At 46.2% G+C, this 17,537-nt stretch overlaps 1 protein-coding gene across 2 annotated transcripts in view; it reads right to left on the reverse strand.

The window, feature by feature from the left end:
• Positions 1 to 16,796, reverse strand: part of LOC144491351 (beta-galactoside alpha-2,6-sialyltransferase 1-like) — a 146,153-nt gene extending 129,357 nt beyond the window's left edge. The window contains exons 1-2 of one of the 2 annotated variants that reach the window (XM_078209037.1): positions 16,649 to 16,796; positions 1,369 to 1,403 (exon numbers count right to left, since the gene is read on the reverse strand). The gene's annotated coding sequence lies outside the window, so the exon portion shown is untranslated. The remainder of the gene's footprint in view (positions 1 to 1,368; positions 1,404 to 16,648) is intronic. The other variant, XM_078209040.1, reaches the window with a different exon arrangement.
• Positions 16,797 to 17,537: the final 741 nt, after the last annotated feature.

A 17,537-nucleotide genomic window follows, 5' to 3' on the forward strand; every position in this document is an offset into this window, starting at 1 on the left:
ACGCGCTACAAAAGGTTCACCTAGACATGAACCTGTCGTGGAGATCACCCCAGGGCGTAAAGGTGAGTTTAGACCCCAGGGCAAGGGACATGGCCAAGCAATGCACAGGCCATGTTCCTGGCATGGGTTGGCACTGCCAGGTTAGCACCATGCCAATGTGGCAGTGCCAACCTAGTGATGCCAACCTGGCAGTGCCCACCTGGCAGTGCCAACCTGTGCCAAGTGGCAGGGCTGGGGCAGACCCCAGTGGGACCCTCATGTGGGGGGGATTCATTTATTTGTGGTGGTCGGGGGAGCAGACTTGGGAGCCTGACATGCCGGGGATGGAGGTGCCAGAATTGATTGTGTGGGTGGGGGGGAGGGTCTGATGTGCAGGGAAAAGGGGGGGGGTGATGGCACTGACTATTGGAAGAGGGGGGGGAGGGGTCTGGTATTCCAGGGGAAAGGGGGCGGAGCTGACACTGACTGTGTGAGTCATTGGGGTTGGGGAAATGTGGTCCAGTATTCAGGGTCAGGGGTGAGGATGCCGGCACGGACTGTGTGGGTGGAGGTTGGGGGAAAGTGGTTCGCTGTTCAAGGGAGGGGGTTGGGGCGGGGTGGGGGGGGGGGATGCTGGCACTAATTGATGGGGGGGGAGGATCAGATGTTCGGGGGAAAGGGGGAGTGCCGGCACCGGATGCTGGGGAGCCGGGGGGCTGGGGGAAAACGCCTCTGATCATGGGGTGGGGGATTGGAAGGCAGCCCCTAAGATCTCCATGGTGGGCTGCGGGGGGGAAGTCATTATTTGTTCTGGACATGGCACCCCGATCTCAGTCCAGCCTGGCTTTGCCAGCATTTTGAAGACCCGTCCCCCTACAAGACGGCGTGAAACATGCCCAGCTGTTTTTTTGTGGCAGTGCGCAGTAAGATTCGGAGAGAAAATTGACCTGTTTCTCACATGCCGTTTTTCTCACCGGAGCCAACACTCCCACTATTTTTTGGTAAGATTTCGCCGAATACACCGTGACAATTCACAGAATCATAGAATCCCTACAGTGCAGAAGGAGGCCATTTGGCCCATCGAGCCTGTACTGACAACAATCCCACCAGACCCTATCCCTGTAACACCAGGTATTTACCCAACTAATGCCCCTAACCTACATATCTGGGGACACTAAGGGGCAAGTTAGCATGGCCAATCAACCTAACCCGCACATCTTTGGACAATTGCAAATCAAGAACATAGATTTCTGTATTGAATGAGCACTGCTGCAGTCATGCTGTAATATTATACACAGCAGAATAGAAGATGAATACTGATGGCATCAATAAATTAAAGGTCATCTATATTTAGATTCTGAAGAGGAGGTGAGATGAGTTGAAAATTACCTTTCGTTCAAGTTCAGCTGAACACAGTCAGTGATCTGAAAAAACAAATCAAACTTGTGAACTCTGTCCTTCAGTTAAAAATTCTCAGCAACCCTACAGATTCTAGGAGGTGAGCGCACTTCATTCTTAATTCCTTCAGGAGTATAGGCTACCAAAACTCCACATCAGGAATTAGTGCAGTTAAAAAGGATCAAATGTCAGAACTCTCACATCATCTACATGCTGTCAATCAAGTCTGCCCCTACAAGTACAAACTTGTAGGAAGTTGTACTTCCTACAAACCTATTGTCGAGTTTACCAGAAATATTCACCTGAATCTTTACAAGACACTCTTTATCGCATGAAGTTTTAAATCAAAGAAGGAAATTAGCACACAAGAGCTGGTAGTTTTTCACTATTTTTGCACAGTGGTTAGCACTGCTGTCTCACACAATTCTCAGCTTGGGTGACTGTCTGTGCCGAGTCTGCACCTTCTCCCCGTGTCTGTGTGGGTTTCCTCCGGGTGCTCCGGTTTCCTCCCACAGTCGGAAAGATGTGCTGGTTAGGTGCATTGGTCTTGCTAAATTCTCCCACAGTGTACCCGAACAGGTGCCGGAGTGTAGCGGCTAGGGGATTTTCACAGTAACTTCATTGCAGTGTTAATGTGAGCCTACTTGTGACACCAATAAATAAACTTTAAGCTTTAAGTACTACGTTAGACAACCATGACAATACTTAAGATACAATAGATAACATCAAAAGTAAATTGTTAACTAGCTATGGTTTACATTAAACCTGTGGTTCTGTGTCTTCCCATGTACATGGGGGGTGAAATGGAGTGATCAGGAAAATTCATTCATTTGAGGTAAGCTTTGCAAAATGTGGGAACACAAACCTTCCCTGGCAGCACTGAGGCTTCCAGTTCACATTATTTTAGGGACCTGGGTGTGCAAGTCCACAGATCTTTGAAGGTGACGTCACAGGTGGAGAAGGTGGTGAAGAAGGCATATGGCATGCTTGCCTTTATAGGACGGGGCATAGAGTATAAAAGTTGGGGTCTGATGTTGCAGATGTATAGAACGTTGGTTCGGCCGCATTTGGAATACTGCGTCCAGTTCTGGTCGCCACACTACCAGAAGGACGTGGAGGCTTTGGAGAGAGTACAGAGGAGGTTTACCAGGATGTTGCCTGGTATGGAGGGGCTTGGTTATGAGGAGAGATTGGGGAAACTGGGGTTGTTCTCCTTGGAAAGACGGAGGATGAGGGGAGACTTAATAGAGGTGTATAAAATTATGAAAGGCATAGATAGGGTGAACGGTGGGAAGCTTTTCCCCGGGTCGGTGGTGACGTTCACGAGGGGTCATAGGTTCAAGGTGAAGGGGGGGAGGTTTAACACAGATATCAGAAGGACATATTTCACACAGAGGGTCGTGGGGGCCTGGAATGTGTTGCCGGGCCAGGTGGTGGAGGCGGACACACTGGGAACGTTTAAGACTTATCTAGACAGCTATATGAACGGAGTGGGAATGGAGGGATACAAAAGAGTGGTCTAGTTTGGACCAGGGAGCGGCGCGGGCTAATTGTTCCTTGTTTCTCGTGGAAGTGGAAATGACTAGGGTTGGGAAGCATTTTCCGATCAGGGCCATTGTGATCTCCTGGACTCGTTTCGATCGCCTCAGGGGGTCGGAGAGGAATTTCCCAGATTTTTTTTTCCCCATATTGGCCCTGGGGTTTTTCACTCTGGGTTTTCGCCTCTCCCTGGAGATCACATGGTCTGGAATGGGGGGGTGGGGGTGAGTTAACAGGTTGTAATGAACAAAGCATCGTAGCTGTGGGGGACAGCTCGGTGGATAGGATATGGGTATGTAGATAGGCTGGAAAATTGGGCGGGGATCCTGGATTCAGGATTCAATCCTGGACCGGGGAGCGGCGCGGGCTTGGAGGGCCGAAGGGCCTGTTCCTGTGCTGTATTGTTCTTTGTTCTTTGTTCTTTGATGAGCATAGCCAAATATGGTTCAGTCTTGACAATAAAATAGTCAGCTGACCTTTTGCCACTTGCTTGGTGGCTCATAATAGCGACAACAAATTGCATTGAAATGCCTCATCGTTTATTTTGAACATTAAATTATTGTGACAAAAAAATTCCACGGCTCTTTTCGTGCTTGTTTCTGCCTCAACTAAAACAAAAACTTTGCTTTCCACATATAAATATTTTGGCACATCTTTGAATTACCTGGGTTATATCATCTTGTCTTACAGTAAATTATCCTGTCTGTCAGTAATGGTGCAATGCAGCTTGGGTACGTTTTAAGTCCAGTTGGCTAGTCTTAGCATTTTGATTCGAAGGTCGCGGATTCCAACTCTATTCCAATGTGAGCTCATAACTTATGTCAACATTTCAGGAAAGTATGGAGGAGGTGCTGCGTTCTAAGGTTTTATTTTTCTGATCAGGCATAAAGGGCCTGAAACTCTGAAATCGTCCATTCCCACCCCGCTGCCAGCGAGAATGGAGAATTTGGCACTCAGCCAGAATTCTATCACTGCAGCGGCACTGGAGAATCCCAGTCTCAGTTGAGTCATAAAGTCATAGAGATTTACAGCATGGAAACAGGCCCTTGCCCATTTCCAGCAAGAAACTGAATAATTTATTTAAATTTAAGTAAAGTTAAGTCAGAATTTACATGGCATTAGCAAGCCCAGCGCTCAATCGTCCGAGTTCGTTTGCCTTTATGGCCTCGCCACGAAAGGTTCTCTCCAGCGAAAACACTTGCTCCCCATGAACAGGAACCAGTCGTGTTGCTCTCGCCGGTAGAACCGAAGGCCATTGAGGCCCCCAGGGAGGCTGGGGGCATGGGGGAGGGTGCCCCTTGGGCAGTGCCAGCCTGGCACCTTGGCGATGCCCACAAGTCACCTTGGCATTGCCCACAGGGCAGTGCCAAGGGGTGGGGCCTATGGGGCAGGGCCTATGGGTATGGCCTGGAGGGATGGGGCCTATGTAGGCGGGGTCCGTAGGGGCAGGGCCTATGGGACAGGGCCTGGAGGGGTGGGACCAGGCCAAGGCGGCCCAATCAGGGAGGGAGGGTCCGCTGCACACTCTGTGGTCGGTGGGGCGGGGGGGGGGGGGGGGGGGGTGGGTGGGGGGGGGGAGCCGGGGGGGTATCCGTTCTCACTCTGCCTGCATTCAGTGTGGGGGACACAATCGGTCTGGGTGGTGTGGGGGGGGGGGCTATATTTTCGGGCGGTGTTGGGCTGGTGATCGGCCGCAGGGGGTAGGTGGGTCAAGGACGGCTGCTACAGCAGAGGCCTGACAGATCATTCTCTCCCTCTGTCAGCTCTCTGCTGTTGGAATTGCGCGTGTGCAGCCACAGAAGTCTGCACATGTGCAGTTGTTCCCTCTGCTACCTGATCAAGCTGGCTGACGTGTTCAGCCCCGCCCACTGCCTCTAGTAGCTAGAAACAGGCTAGCCCATTTTTTCATGCATTATGTGCATAAGATTGGAAGTAAAAATGTGCCAAAAAATGGATCTGATGGATCTGCAACTCTCCCATTTTCACGTTAGCTGGACACTTTGAATTTTTCTTGTAAAATTCCACCCAGTGTCTGTACTGAAGCACCTGGAGAAAACTCACAAAGACACAGGGAGAATGTGCTAATTCCACACAGATAGTCACCTCAGGCTGGAATCGAACCCATGTCCCTGTGCTAACCACTGTGCCACCGCGTCGCCCACTGTTGCTTTGGAACTGTCGTTTTGTGATGCCTTTTACTTCAGGATTGTGCTCAAGTGGACTCTGTGTTGGACAGTAACAGAGGGATGCTAAGTGGAACTGTTATACAATAGGAATCTGTGTTTGTATTCCCAGGTAAGCTCACAGATAGCCCTTCCGGAATGTGAACCTCCCTGTGGCTTCCCCCTCTTCCTGAGCAGTTTCTCAATCACTGGCGGTGAAGGCTGTGCTGTGTAAATGACAAAGTGGTGGAGGATAAAGCAAGTGATTACAAAGTAGGATAGCAGCTCCAGTGAGCACTGGAGAGCTCCTCCAGAGTGGGTAAAGCAGTTGTGGTCTGCTCTATAATGTTTCACATCCAGAATGGCCCTCATTGTACACATACTGGCAATATGGAGCTGGCTAGTGGAGTGGAATCATGGAACCAGGTGCAAAGTTTATTCATTGCCAACTCAGTGATGGTTCATCAATGTTTGTTGCAGTGAAGGTCTTAATTCTCAAAATCTTTCCATATAATTACTAGAAGTCGGTCACTGGGAGTTCAAATCTCTTCTTAAGAGTTTTCAGTTTCCACAGGGATTTTAACAAAGGTTTCCCGCTGAGGTCCTTCCTCTCCTTCTTATCCTGTAAGGAACTTGTCTTCTTGCTTGCTGCCTCTGCACCATCTCCATCTCATACTGAAGTTTTAGGGAGATGACTATTAGGGCACCTATGACTGGAGGTAAGTCAGAGCCCTAGCAGCCAATGCATTGACCAAATGCAACATCGCTCTCTATAGACTGCCTCAACTGAAACTATCTCCCCAAAGCACCCACCACTTCAACAAACTCAGACAAACTCAAGTCAATTAGTGACTCGCCTTCAGGCTTTCAATGCTGCTTTTCAAAAGCACTAATGGGGATGAGGGGAGCACTTCCTGCTGTTGAAAACATGTTCAGCTCTACGAGGTCCAACATGCCTGGACTGGCACCAAATCAATATTACACACTGACTAAGGCTGCATGCTGCTGACATACATTACTAACAATCGCACCAAAGCCCCCATCAAATTGGAGCTTGACACGGTCAGCAATGGGAGTAAGCATGAGGGAATGCTTTAATGAGCATTCATGACAGGCAAATTAATGCAAATGGCGTTCACATCACCAGGCAGCAGGGGAACAGCCCTGCCAGTGACCTGCCATTGGGAGAATTGCAAACTGTGTTTACGCTGGTGTGTTTCCAACCTTTCAGCTCCCGCTGGAATCTTCACTCCCGCCTGCCACCAAACACACCATGGGTGGGATGGGAGAATTTCACCCATAGAATAATTACAGGCCATTCTGCCCAGCATATCTGCATTGACTCTCTACCGGACTGTCGGCACAATTCTGATAATTATCTGAAGAGAAAAGTTTTTGCAGGACGACAGGGAAAAGCGGAAGAGTGGGACGAGGTGCGGTGCACTTGCAGAAAGTCAACGCAGATATGCTGGGCAGAATGGCCTGTAACCATTCTGTGGGTGAAATTCTCCCATCCTGCCCGTGGGTTTGGCAGCAGGCGGGAGTGAAGAATCCAGTGGGAGCTGAAAGGTTGGAAACACACCAGCGTAAACACAGTTTGCAATTCTCCCAATGGCAATTTCCCTGCTGCCTGGTGGTGTGAACGTCATTTGCATTAATTTGCATGTCATGAATGCTCATTAAAGCATTAATGCTCATTAAATCTCCCATGGCCTTCCAAACTTGCGTCATGTTGACATCAAACCCGTTTGAAAAAAGAGTGATGTGCAAAAGGTGAACCTCAGTTTGCTCAAGACTTCGAGGTGAATGCAACATGCATAGCCTACCTACCAAGGGTTCTGGACGTCCTGCAGGGTCTGCTGAAGACCGGTGGGCTGGAGAGAATGAGGTGAGTGTGCTAGACTGGTGTTCAAATATGGCACCAGGACCTGGGAAGCTGCCAGCTGACATTGGGTGGATGGATCAGCTGCCAACCTGCCAGGAGAGTCAAAAGGGATACTGGCCCATGCATAATTCATGAGTTTCCAAGTGTTAGAATCTGGCGCAGGATCCTGCCATTCTGGCCAGTGGGAAAGGCACCCCTACACCGGCCTGTCACCACACTTAGTCTTAAAAACAGAGATTTCCACTCTATGGGAGCCATCTTACTGACTCATCTCGCTGGTCGACCAGCGTGGCGAGCCGGTAAGATCAAGCGAGAGGTGAAAATCGAGGTATGCGCCCGGTTTCTCGCCTCTTGTGTTATTACTGACCCTGTTCTGCTGGTGTAATCACCATTATGTCCGGGAAAGAAAAGACTGATGAAGCGAAGTTCATTTAAATATTTAAGATCTCATTTTAATACTATTAGTGAGCCCGGGACCCAATTGTCCAGGCTCACTTGCCTTAATGGCCTTGCCAGTGGAGGTCCTCACCAGCAAGGATCACATATTGTAGCCATCAACGGGGACCTGGCAGGACGGCCATGCTGGTGGGACCGGAGGCCATTGTGGCCCCATGTGGTTGGGGCAGGAGCAGGCATTGACCTTTGGGCAGACACTGCCCATCGGGCACCCTGATAGTGCCAACCGGGCACCCTGGCACTCCTAATCAGGAACCAGGCAGTGCCAAGGGGAGAGGCCTGAGTGAAGGGGAGTGGTGGGGCTTGAAGGGGGCAGGGCTAAAGGGGAGGCATGGCATAGCGCTGCATACTCTGCATTGGGGATTTCCGGGTGGCGAGTGGATGGGGGCGGGTGTACAGGGGTGGTAATCGACTGGGATGGGGGTGGGGAGGCTGTAGAAACCAGGGATGGCGATTAGCTGGGAGGGGTGGGACTGGGGGTGTCAGGGTAGGGGGCAGCAATTGGGGGGGGGTGGCAATCGGGGCCATGGGGGTGCGATATCTGAAGGGGGTGAGGGGGGAGTGTCAATCTCCCAGTGCACTATGTACTTTTGTACACATTGCACTGGGAGATCAGGGCACTTGCACGATAGTGCCCTCCAGCAGTCTGCAGCTGGCTTCTCAATGTGAATAGACTCTGTGTGAGAATCACACCTTGCCTCTTTTTTTTTCTAAGTGCCATAAGATAGTGTCCGGGAGCTCACCCAAAAATTGGGTGTGATTCCCGTTTTCACGCATGGTTGGCACTTAGAATTCTTTTGGTAAGATCACCCCCTAAATCTTTCCCACTAGTTGGTGGCTGATAGAAAACACCCTTTATTGGAATTTCTTTACTGGAGATGAGGAATGTTGGACAATACATTCACGCACATTGAAATGCTACACTTACGGTAGAAATACCACAGACAAGCAATTTTTTTTGTTTCAATTGTTTTCTAACCCAAATATTTCTTTTTTTGAATGCCAAACTTGGCCACTTACCATCAAATAGCCACTTTCATTTAAATAGTTGCTGCAGGGCTTGACATTGCTTCAGTCACACACGAACTCTATAGTGCCAACTCTCACACATATTCCAGGCTGAATATTAATATTAGCATGGTGTACATGATTAGCCAAGCTTATCTCAGGCACAATCAAAATGCATAATGTTCTAATTGCCTTCACAAAATCTTCCACAAACATTTTCAGAATTGTGTGCTTATTCTATATTCTGCTGTCTGCTCAGTATCCAAGGGGATAAATTTTCCCTGCAAACTTAAACAACAGCTTATTGAAAACATCAAGTGTACGGCTTCATTCCCCCCTATTTCAATGCAGTTATACTGGTCCATTTGTGTCACTGAAGAACAATTTCGCTGTGCCTCAGGAAGTATTGTGGTGGTGTAGGTGTACCCGAAAGTTGAGTATTAGGTGTGAGCCTGGATCTTCCACTCAGCTGTTGTGCCAGTGGAAGTATGGCGTAGTGTCCTTGATCCAGGCCCTGGACAATTTTTCCAAAGTGATGTGCAATTTTCCAGGCAGCATGCCCAACTTCTGCCATGAGTCTGCCTGGCTGTAACAGGTATCAGGGGCCTTACTGCAGCAGTACTGTGCTGAAAGCCTCTGGGTTGCTGTTATAGAAAGGAGGGGAAAGGTTTAAAATGTTTAAAAAGATCACCAAAGCCTATTCAACCACTTGCTTGTATGATGTATTTCTATCATAATTTGAATGCCCTCAGTTGAAGGGCAATTAGGGATAGGCAACAAATGCTGCGATGCCCACATCCCATGAAAGAATTTATAAAAATTTGCAGCATTTCAATGTTTGTGGGAATGCATTGTCCAACATTCCTCATATCCAGCATAAAATCCCAACAAACGGTGTATTCTATAAGCACCAACTAGTGGGAAAGATATAGGGCAAAATTTTTCAACTCTTCCCACCAGCGGGATCTTCCAGTCCCATCAAAGTTGATCCCCAGCAGGGTGGGTGATCCATGCAAAAGTCCACAGAGTTTGGCCAGACCGGATTATTCCACTGGCACATCCACCATAGGGGTTCCGCTTTGGTGGCAGTTGGAGAGGGAGCTATTGAATGCTTACAGCAAAGAAAATGGCCATTCTGTCCATCACATCCATGTCAGTTCTCTGCAAGCACAACTCATCTAGTCCCACTTGTCAGTCTTTTCCTGTAGCCCTGCAAACATTTTGTCTTCAGATCACTATCCGATTCTCTTCTGAGGACCTTAATTGAATGTGCCTCCACCACACTCTCAGGCAGTGTGTTCCAGATTTAATGAGCAGTCATAATAGAGGACTTTGAACTTGAATAGCGATAAACTAAAGGAAAGAGAGGGAGCAGAGTTCCTGAATTGTGTGTGGGATAATTTTTTTGATCAGTACTTTTCTGACCCAAAAAAGGAAGACGAAATCATTGCTGGATCTGGTTCTGGAAAATGAGCTAGATCAAGTAGATCAGATGTGAGTTAGGGAACATCTAGGAAACAGTGATTATGGTAGCATACGATTTAGTTTAGTAATTGACAAAAGCAAGGAACAATCTAAAGCAGTGAATCATAGAATCCCTACAGTGCAGAAGGAGGCTATTTGTCCCATCAAGTTTTCACCAACGCTCCAACAGAATATCTTACCCAGGCCCTTTCCCCACCCCCATCCCCATAACCCCACATATTTATCATGGCTAATCCATCTAACCTACGCATCTTAGAACACTAAGGGGCAATTTTACTATGGCCTATCCACCAAACCTACACATTTTTGGACTGTGGGAGGAAACCCACACAGACACAGGGACGAACACAAACTCGGCACATACAGTCACCCAAGCTAGGAATTGAACCCGCGTGTCTGACGTTGTGAAGCAACAATGCTAACCACGGTGCCACTCTCAATATTTGACATAAATTGTGTAAGTTTTCCGTTTTTTCTTGATTATTTAACAGATTAATTCCTCCTCTCAGATATCTCTCTTCCTTCTACAGGCTATGTACCTTCATTCACTGAATCATACTGCACTGACTGTCCCACAAGACAATTTACTTCCTTCTTTCTGAGCTCAGAGTTGTGTTCCAGAAGTCCACTTTCATTTCTGTCCATGTTAGTCTTTCCCTCCCTGGCCCAAAGTCCAGTGAAATCTGAGATGTCCTTAAACAGACAGAGGGTGGAACCTTCCCTGACAGACACCATGAGGCTGTTTCATGGCCAGTTCTCACCCATCATATGTCCCTAGGAAATTACAAGGACCCCATTAAGAATGGAATCATTCAGTTTCATTCACTCTCCATTCCAGATGGAAGTCACCTCTTCCTCATTGCTTCTGATCTAGGAATGAAAATCCTTACGTGTTCATCACCTTGATATCTGTACAGGAAGCTGGTGTAAAGCATAGGAGTGCAGACCTCAGGTGTAAACATAGAGATGTTACACATTCAAATTGTCCTGCTGAGGGATCCTGTGTGCGCTAGCTATCTTGTCTTTGTTTAGAATATATTGATCTTGATTACTTTTAAATCATTCTTATGTTCTCGGGTACGTTGATGAATGTGATAGTGTTTTGTGGCTGTGTTTGCCCCAAGGCTGGAAATTCCCACCCGAGGTCAATGGATCTTTGCATGGTCCGTTGAATTTTCTGTCCCACCTGCTACAATTCCCGTGGCAGGGGGGAATGGGAAAATTCAGCCCATAGTCTTGAACTGTTCAGTTGGAGAATATTGGAGGTATGCCTCAAGATTTTTATAGTGTAAAGGTGTGCCGTGAACAGATAAAAGGTTGGGAACCACTGATCTGAAGTAAAAATATTTAATTGGAGAAGGGACAAATCCAGTGGGTGGAGAACAGACCCATTCCAGGTAAATTGGAGTCAAAGATTGGCAGCCAAACTGCAATGGAGCAATGAGCTGTCTTTAGAGGTGAGATAGCTTTCTTTGAATTTTATTCTCTCATTGGATGTTGGAAGGCCAGCATTTCATGACCATCCCTAGTTTCCCTTAAATTTCGGGACCATTAACAATCAATCATTTTTTGCTGGCACTGCCCCTAGCACTCCCCCCTGGCAGCTGAGGTCGCTGGTGGGACTGTCTCGTTCACAGCTCGCCCATCAATGTGATGTCATGGAACTCGCCCCTTCACTTTATTTGTCTAAGGGTTAAAAAATATGGTGGGAAAAACTGGCTGTTCAGCTGGCGGGTTACACTCCATTTTATCTGCGTGAATTCACACCTAGATAAAAAAATGGGAAAATTTCTCCCAGTGAATTTCCATTGCAAGATGTAACAATCATCCATTTCTGGAAGAGATGAATTATGTTTGGAGAAGAAATCCTCTCCAGCCAGTGCAGTTACATGGGCTTTAACTCAACTTCTGGAATCTAGTGACAAGCTTTCTGCCACAGCCACCATGACCAGCAAAGGACTCATAAACAATGAACTCTCAAGTTTTGTTTAACTTGCAGCATTGAACTTTAACTTGGCTAAGAAAGTAACTATTTCCAGTATAACTTGTACATATTTACATGCTTGTGTGGGTGTCACTGTGGGTTGCAACAGCTGAAGATTCACGGGATTATCTTTTAAAACATTTTCCTAACTTTATCTGGTAGTGTTTTAACCCAATAAAAACTAACCTTTTTTTTTGAAACTCAAGAAAGCCTGCCAGACTTGTTTCTTTTCAACCAGTACATATATAAACATTGACGAAGAACCAGCATCCTTCTAGATCCTTGAGCAAACCCATTACAGTCAGACTTAGGGTGCAATCACAGAGTAGTTAATTTTATCCATTCTCACAAGGCCGTAATGGGAATTTAGGGTTGAAATTACTGACATCTTTCAGATACAACCTGTGCAGAAGGTGATTTTCCATGTTTCATCTTCCCTCCCTTGCCCTTCTCTTCCACCTCTTCATTTACCTCTCCTCAGCCTCCTTTGATTCCCCTCCACCCTCTTCTAGCAGTTTGTCTTGCTCTACTTACCATTAGTCCATCCCCTCAGTCATGATATGATTCCAAAACAAAGAATTACAATTGCATCCATGCAATTAGCTTTTTGGGAGACTTGGATTCAGCACAATGTATGTCAGCAGCTGCCACATTACCCCCTATCGACATTTCAAACTTGGGAACACCTATAGAAAGTATCAAACATGTTTTTACTTTTAAGTTTATTTATTAGTGTCACAAGTAGGCTTACATTAACACCGCAATGAAGTTACTGTGAAAATCCCCTAGTTGCCACACTCCGGTGCCTGCTCAGGTACACTGAGGGAGAATTTAGCATGGCCAATACACCTAACCCGCACGTCTTTCGGACTATGGGAGGAAACCAGAGCACTCGGAGGAAACCCACGCAGACACAGGGACAATGTGCAGAATCCACACAGACAGTGATCCAAGCCGGGAATCAAACTGGGATCCCTGGCGCTGTGAGGCAGCAGTGCTAACCACTGCCATCATGCCGCCGCGTGTAAAGCTGTAGGAGCAACCAGTAACCCTTCAGCAGTCAATGATTGATTTAATTATTATTGATGGGAGGAGGGCTTTTCTTGCTGCTTCACATTATAGAATCATAGAATCTTTACAGTGCAGAAGGAGGCCATTCAGCCCATTGAGTCTGCACCAACCACGATCCCATCCAGGCCCTATCCCTACAACCTCACTTATTTACCTTGCTAACTCCGTTACACTGAGGGGCAATTTACCATGGCCAATCAACCTAACCCGCGCATCTTTGGAGTGTGGGAGGAAACTGGAGCACCCAGAGGAAATCCATGCAGAGACGAGGAGAACGTGCAAACTCCACACAGACAGTGACCCGAGGCCAGAATTAAATCCGGGTCCCTGGCACAGTGAGATAGCAGTGCTAACCACTGTGCCACCATGTGTTCAGCTGTGTGAGGTCAAGTTTAGGCATTGACTGGAAAATGGAGCAATGCTCCCTATAATTTCATTTTGTGTGCGTGGCTATTAGTTACACTGTGCAGTCCCTTTAAGATTGCAGTGCAGCCATGCCTGTAGCATCTTTAAAAAAGGGGTTAGCCTGTTTGCTCCCTGTGTTGTGTATCCCAGATTGCTGCATGGCTGCCCACCACTGCAGCTTACAGGGAACTTGGACTGTAGAGCTCCAAAATGGCATCAAATCAGCATTTCACACAATTGGCATCATATCTGCCCACTCTGCAGACATCCAGTGCACTTCAAGTGCACACAAGCTAATGCATTCACCAAGATACTGCCTGGCATGCCACATGTCAGACTTGTGTGTGCATGCAACATATGTCGTTTCATCCCTGCTGACATGGAAATGATTTTGTCTACTTATTTCCATCATTACAGTGATAGAAGCTCTTTTGCGGGCATTAGAGCCACAATGTCATCAAGACAGTCTTTCACTCACCTCAAAAGCTACACAGTCTTAAAAGGGCACCATAACCATTAGTCATAAGCCAGGAATTGACTTCAAATGAAAAATACAAAAGAACCAGGATCTCAATGCAGGCACCTACCTGCACAAATAAACCGTAATTAAAGTAACATATCTCATTGCATTTTAAGAACAAACAAACCCTGCAATTTATGAGATATTTCAAAAAGACAAAGCAAGTTAGGGCTTGAATATTTTCATAAGCATTCCCATGGGAATATACTTTCATTGCAAAGTGCAATGTGTGTTGCACATCCTTAACCTCTGACAGCCACCTTTATTTGAAAATTAATCCTCAGCTAAAGGGTTTCTCTATAGACCCCAGAAGAAAAACATTGCATTACAAGGAAAGTGAAGTAGATGTGCTTCAGTCAGTCAATGGTATCCTCACTGGAGTTCACATGCTCACTCACAATGGCTTGCTTGGAAATATTCCTTTTACACAATGACTGCAGGCAGCCTTTATCTCTCCACGGTTTGGTTTTTGTTTCTCCTAATCTGTCCTTGTGCAAGATCATTTCGTCACCGAATAAATAGCCTTGTCTGTTTATCCATGTCAATACGATAGCTTGCAAGCTTATTTTGCACACCTCCCACATACGTGCAAAACAGGCATTGCAAATCTGCTGCTTATCAGATTGCACTAGGTTGAAATACAAAAGGGGCAGATTCTAAAATGGGCAATCGACTACCAAATAGTACAGTGGCACAATGGTTAGCACTGCTGCCTCACAACGCCAGGGACCCTGGTTCAATTATCAGCTTGGGCCACTGTCTGTGCAGAGTCTACACAATTTTTCCAAGTCTACATGGGTTTTCTCCATGTGCTCCGGTTTCCTCCCACAGTCCGAAAGACATGCTGGCTAGATGCATTGGCCGTGCTAAATTCTCTCTTAGTGTACCCGAACAGGCACCGGAGTGTGGCAACTAGAGGATTTTCACAGTAACTTCATTGCAGTGTTAATGTAAGCCTACTTGTGGCACTAATAAATAAACTTTCAAAATAAAAACAGAAGATGCTGGAATAATCCAGCAGGTCTGACAGTATCTGTGGAGAGAGAAAGAAAATTCAATGTGATTCTTCTTCAGGACTGGGCTCAGGGCGCCAGTGTTACATCTGGTCAACAGGATGAAATTCTACCCCTAATATGTTAACCAGGTCAACTCTGCCTCTCTTTACATCAAGGATCCAAAAAAGAGCTACTAATTCCAGAATGGTGTGTTTAAATAAGCTGCAGATCATATCTTGTGGAAGCTGCCATTACAGTCAGAACCTATAACTGGCTGAAATGTAACACCAGATTAAAGTCCAACAGGTTTATTTGATAGCACGAGCTTTCGGAGTGTTGCCCCTTCATCTCCTGATGAAGGAGCAGCGCTCCGAAAGCTCTTGCTACCAAATAAACCTGTTGGACTTTAACCTGGTGTTGTGAGACTTCTTACCGTGCCCACCCCAGCCCAATGCCAGCATCTCCACATCATGGCTGAAATGTGACAGAGGCTGATCTCACTGCCAGTAATTTTGCCTAAGCCTGATTCAAAATCTCACTCCATCTTCACTTTCAGGCTACTGTTCAAGTGGAATCATTAGAAAATTCCGATTCCGACTCTAAGCTCTCGGAATCCCCAAGGCAACAAATCCTGGAAGAGGTGAACTCTTTACTGCTCTACCTGGGCAACAGCTTGAGGGGTGGGGGAAGCTGCAATAAAAATCAGCATTCTTGTTCCTGATCCCCCCCCCATCCAGTGACCCGTGGTAGAATCTGTGCACATGCATGTCAGGAAGCACAGGAATGTCTTTGTCTGTGGTGGGTTCTTCATCCTCTCCCTGCTGCTTAAATTCAAAGGCTTGCAAACACCTATGCACTTGCACATGCACCTACGTGAGGAATAGCTACTTAGGAACTAACGCAACTGTACTACAATTGGGCATGCTTGAAACCATACCTGCATGAAGAATTTTCTCAGGAAAGGAGAAAGCTTTTTAAAAAGAAGCTGTGTTGTAATCCTTTGGCACTCACTTCCCTGCCATTTGCTGATGGAGCTATCAGCCCCAGCCTGACTCACTGACTTCAGGGAGAGAGAGAAATGGGACAAGATCTTTTCTCCTTTCTGACATCATATTTAAAATTGCAAGTATTATTACTTTTGCCATAATACACCATTGAGTAGTATAAAACGATTGTTACATAAGCTATTTACAGTAATGTCACAGCAAAATGTAAATTTGAACTGGTAATTGGAACAAGTCAAATGTAAAAGAGCAATAAATGAACTCATTTTTCAAAAAAAATGTGCCAGCAGTTCTAAGATCATTAACTTTAAATCTTTGTTAGGCTCACTGAGCAGCAAATGTGTTGGTACAAAGTACAAGTTGAACTGAACAGACCTGGGGGCAGGATGGGGTAACGGGAGGTACAAGTCCATTCTGCATGGTATTTTGGCTATCTATTAACTGAATTATATTTTGTGTTCCTGTAGCCTTATCACATATTTTACCACATCTTTGTAAAGAAATGCTTCTCTATGGCAAAGCTCACATGTTAAAAGTAAAGGTAAGCCATTCATAGTAACTATTTTAAACCAGGGCTAAATGGAAAGCAAAGTGCAAACAGGATAGTGTCATTTGCATACCCCAGGCATTAAGAACATATAATGGAATACAATACAACATGGAATTAAGAAATAGGATAGTTCAACTTACCATGCTATGCTGTATTTCATTAAACAATCTACAATGCCTGTGGAACTCAACGAAAAAACTAAATTACCTTGTGTTAAAGCATTGCCGTCCTCTGCTGCAGATTTCTCTTGTAACTTGCCTTCCCCTCCTTCCAATTGTTCCGAGAGTAGGCTTCAGCAGACACAGAGATCATTAGTTACACAGACCATGAGGCTTCTGTTTTCGCCTTCAACTCAAGAAGGCAAAACCTGTGAATTGATTGGTGTTGTAAGCTCCGTCACTGAACTCCTCCCACCCACACTGCTCCCCAGTCCTAACCTCAGAGCTCTTTCTAATCAGTATGACGAAATGCACTACCCTACAGCGGAGCACCTTTCTGTATTTCGCAGTATGTTGACATGCACAATACAGCTCAGTTCACTTACCCTTACAAGAACAGGCTGAGAGTTCCCTGTCCATTGAGATACTCCAGATTACAGCATGTAAAGCAAATTGAAGGTATATTTAACAAACACAGTGGGAGGATAGAAAAATGAACTAAAGGATATGCCAGTTTCTCAAAGTTGAAAACCAAAGGACCAGAATTGTTTAAAGTTCATTTATTATTAGTCACAAGTAAGACTTACATGAACGCTGCAATGAAGTTACTGTGAAATTCCCCGAGTCGCCACACTCCGGCACCTGTTCGGGTCAATTCACCTAACTAGCACGTCTTTCAGAATGGGAGGAAACCAGAGCACCCAGAGGAAACCCACACAGACATGGGGAGAATGTGCAAATTCCACACAGACAGTGACCGAAGCCGGGATTCGAACCTGGGTCCCTGGCGCTGTGAAGCAGCAGTGCTAATCACTGTGTTACCGTGCTGCCAAAGTAATGGCGAGTTTAATGATGCATGTCATTTTAATGTATAAATCATATGGCAACTTTGGCATGGCAGAGATACTCAATGAATTGCAAACTGTTATGAGTTAACT

The sequence above is a fragment of the Mustelus asterias genome, chromosome 3 (assembly GCF_964213995.1).
Source record: "Mustelus asterias chromosome 3, sMusAst1.hap1.1, whole genome shotgun sequence".
NCBI classification, from domain to species: Eukaryota; Metazoa; Chordata; class Chondrichthyes; order Carcharhiniformes; family Triakidae; genus Mustelus; species Mustelus asterias.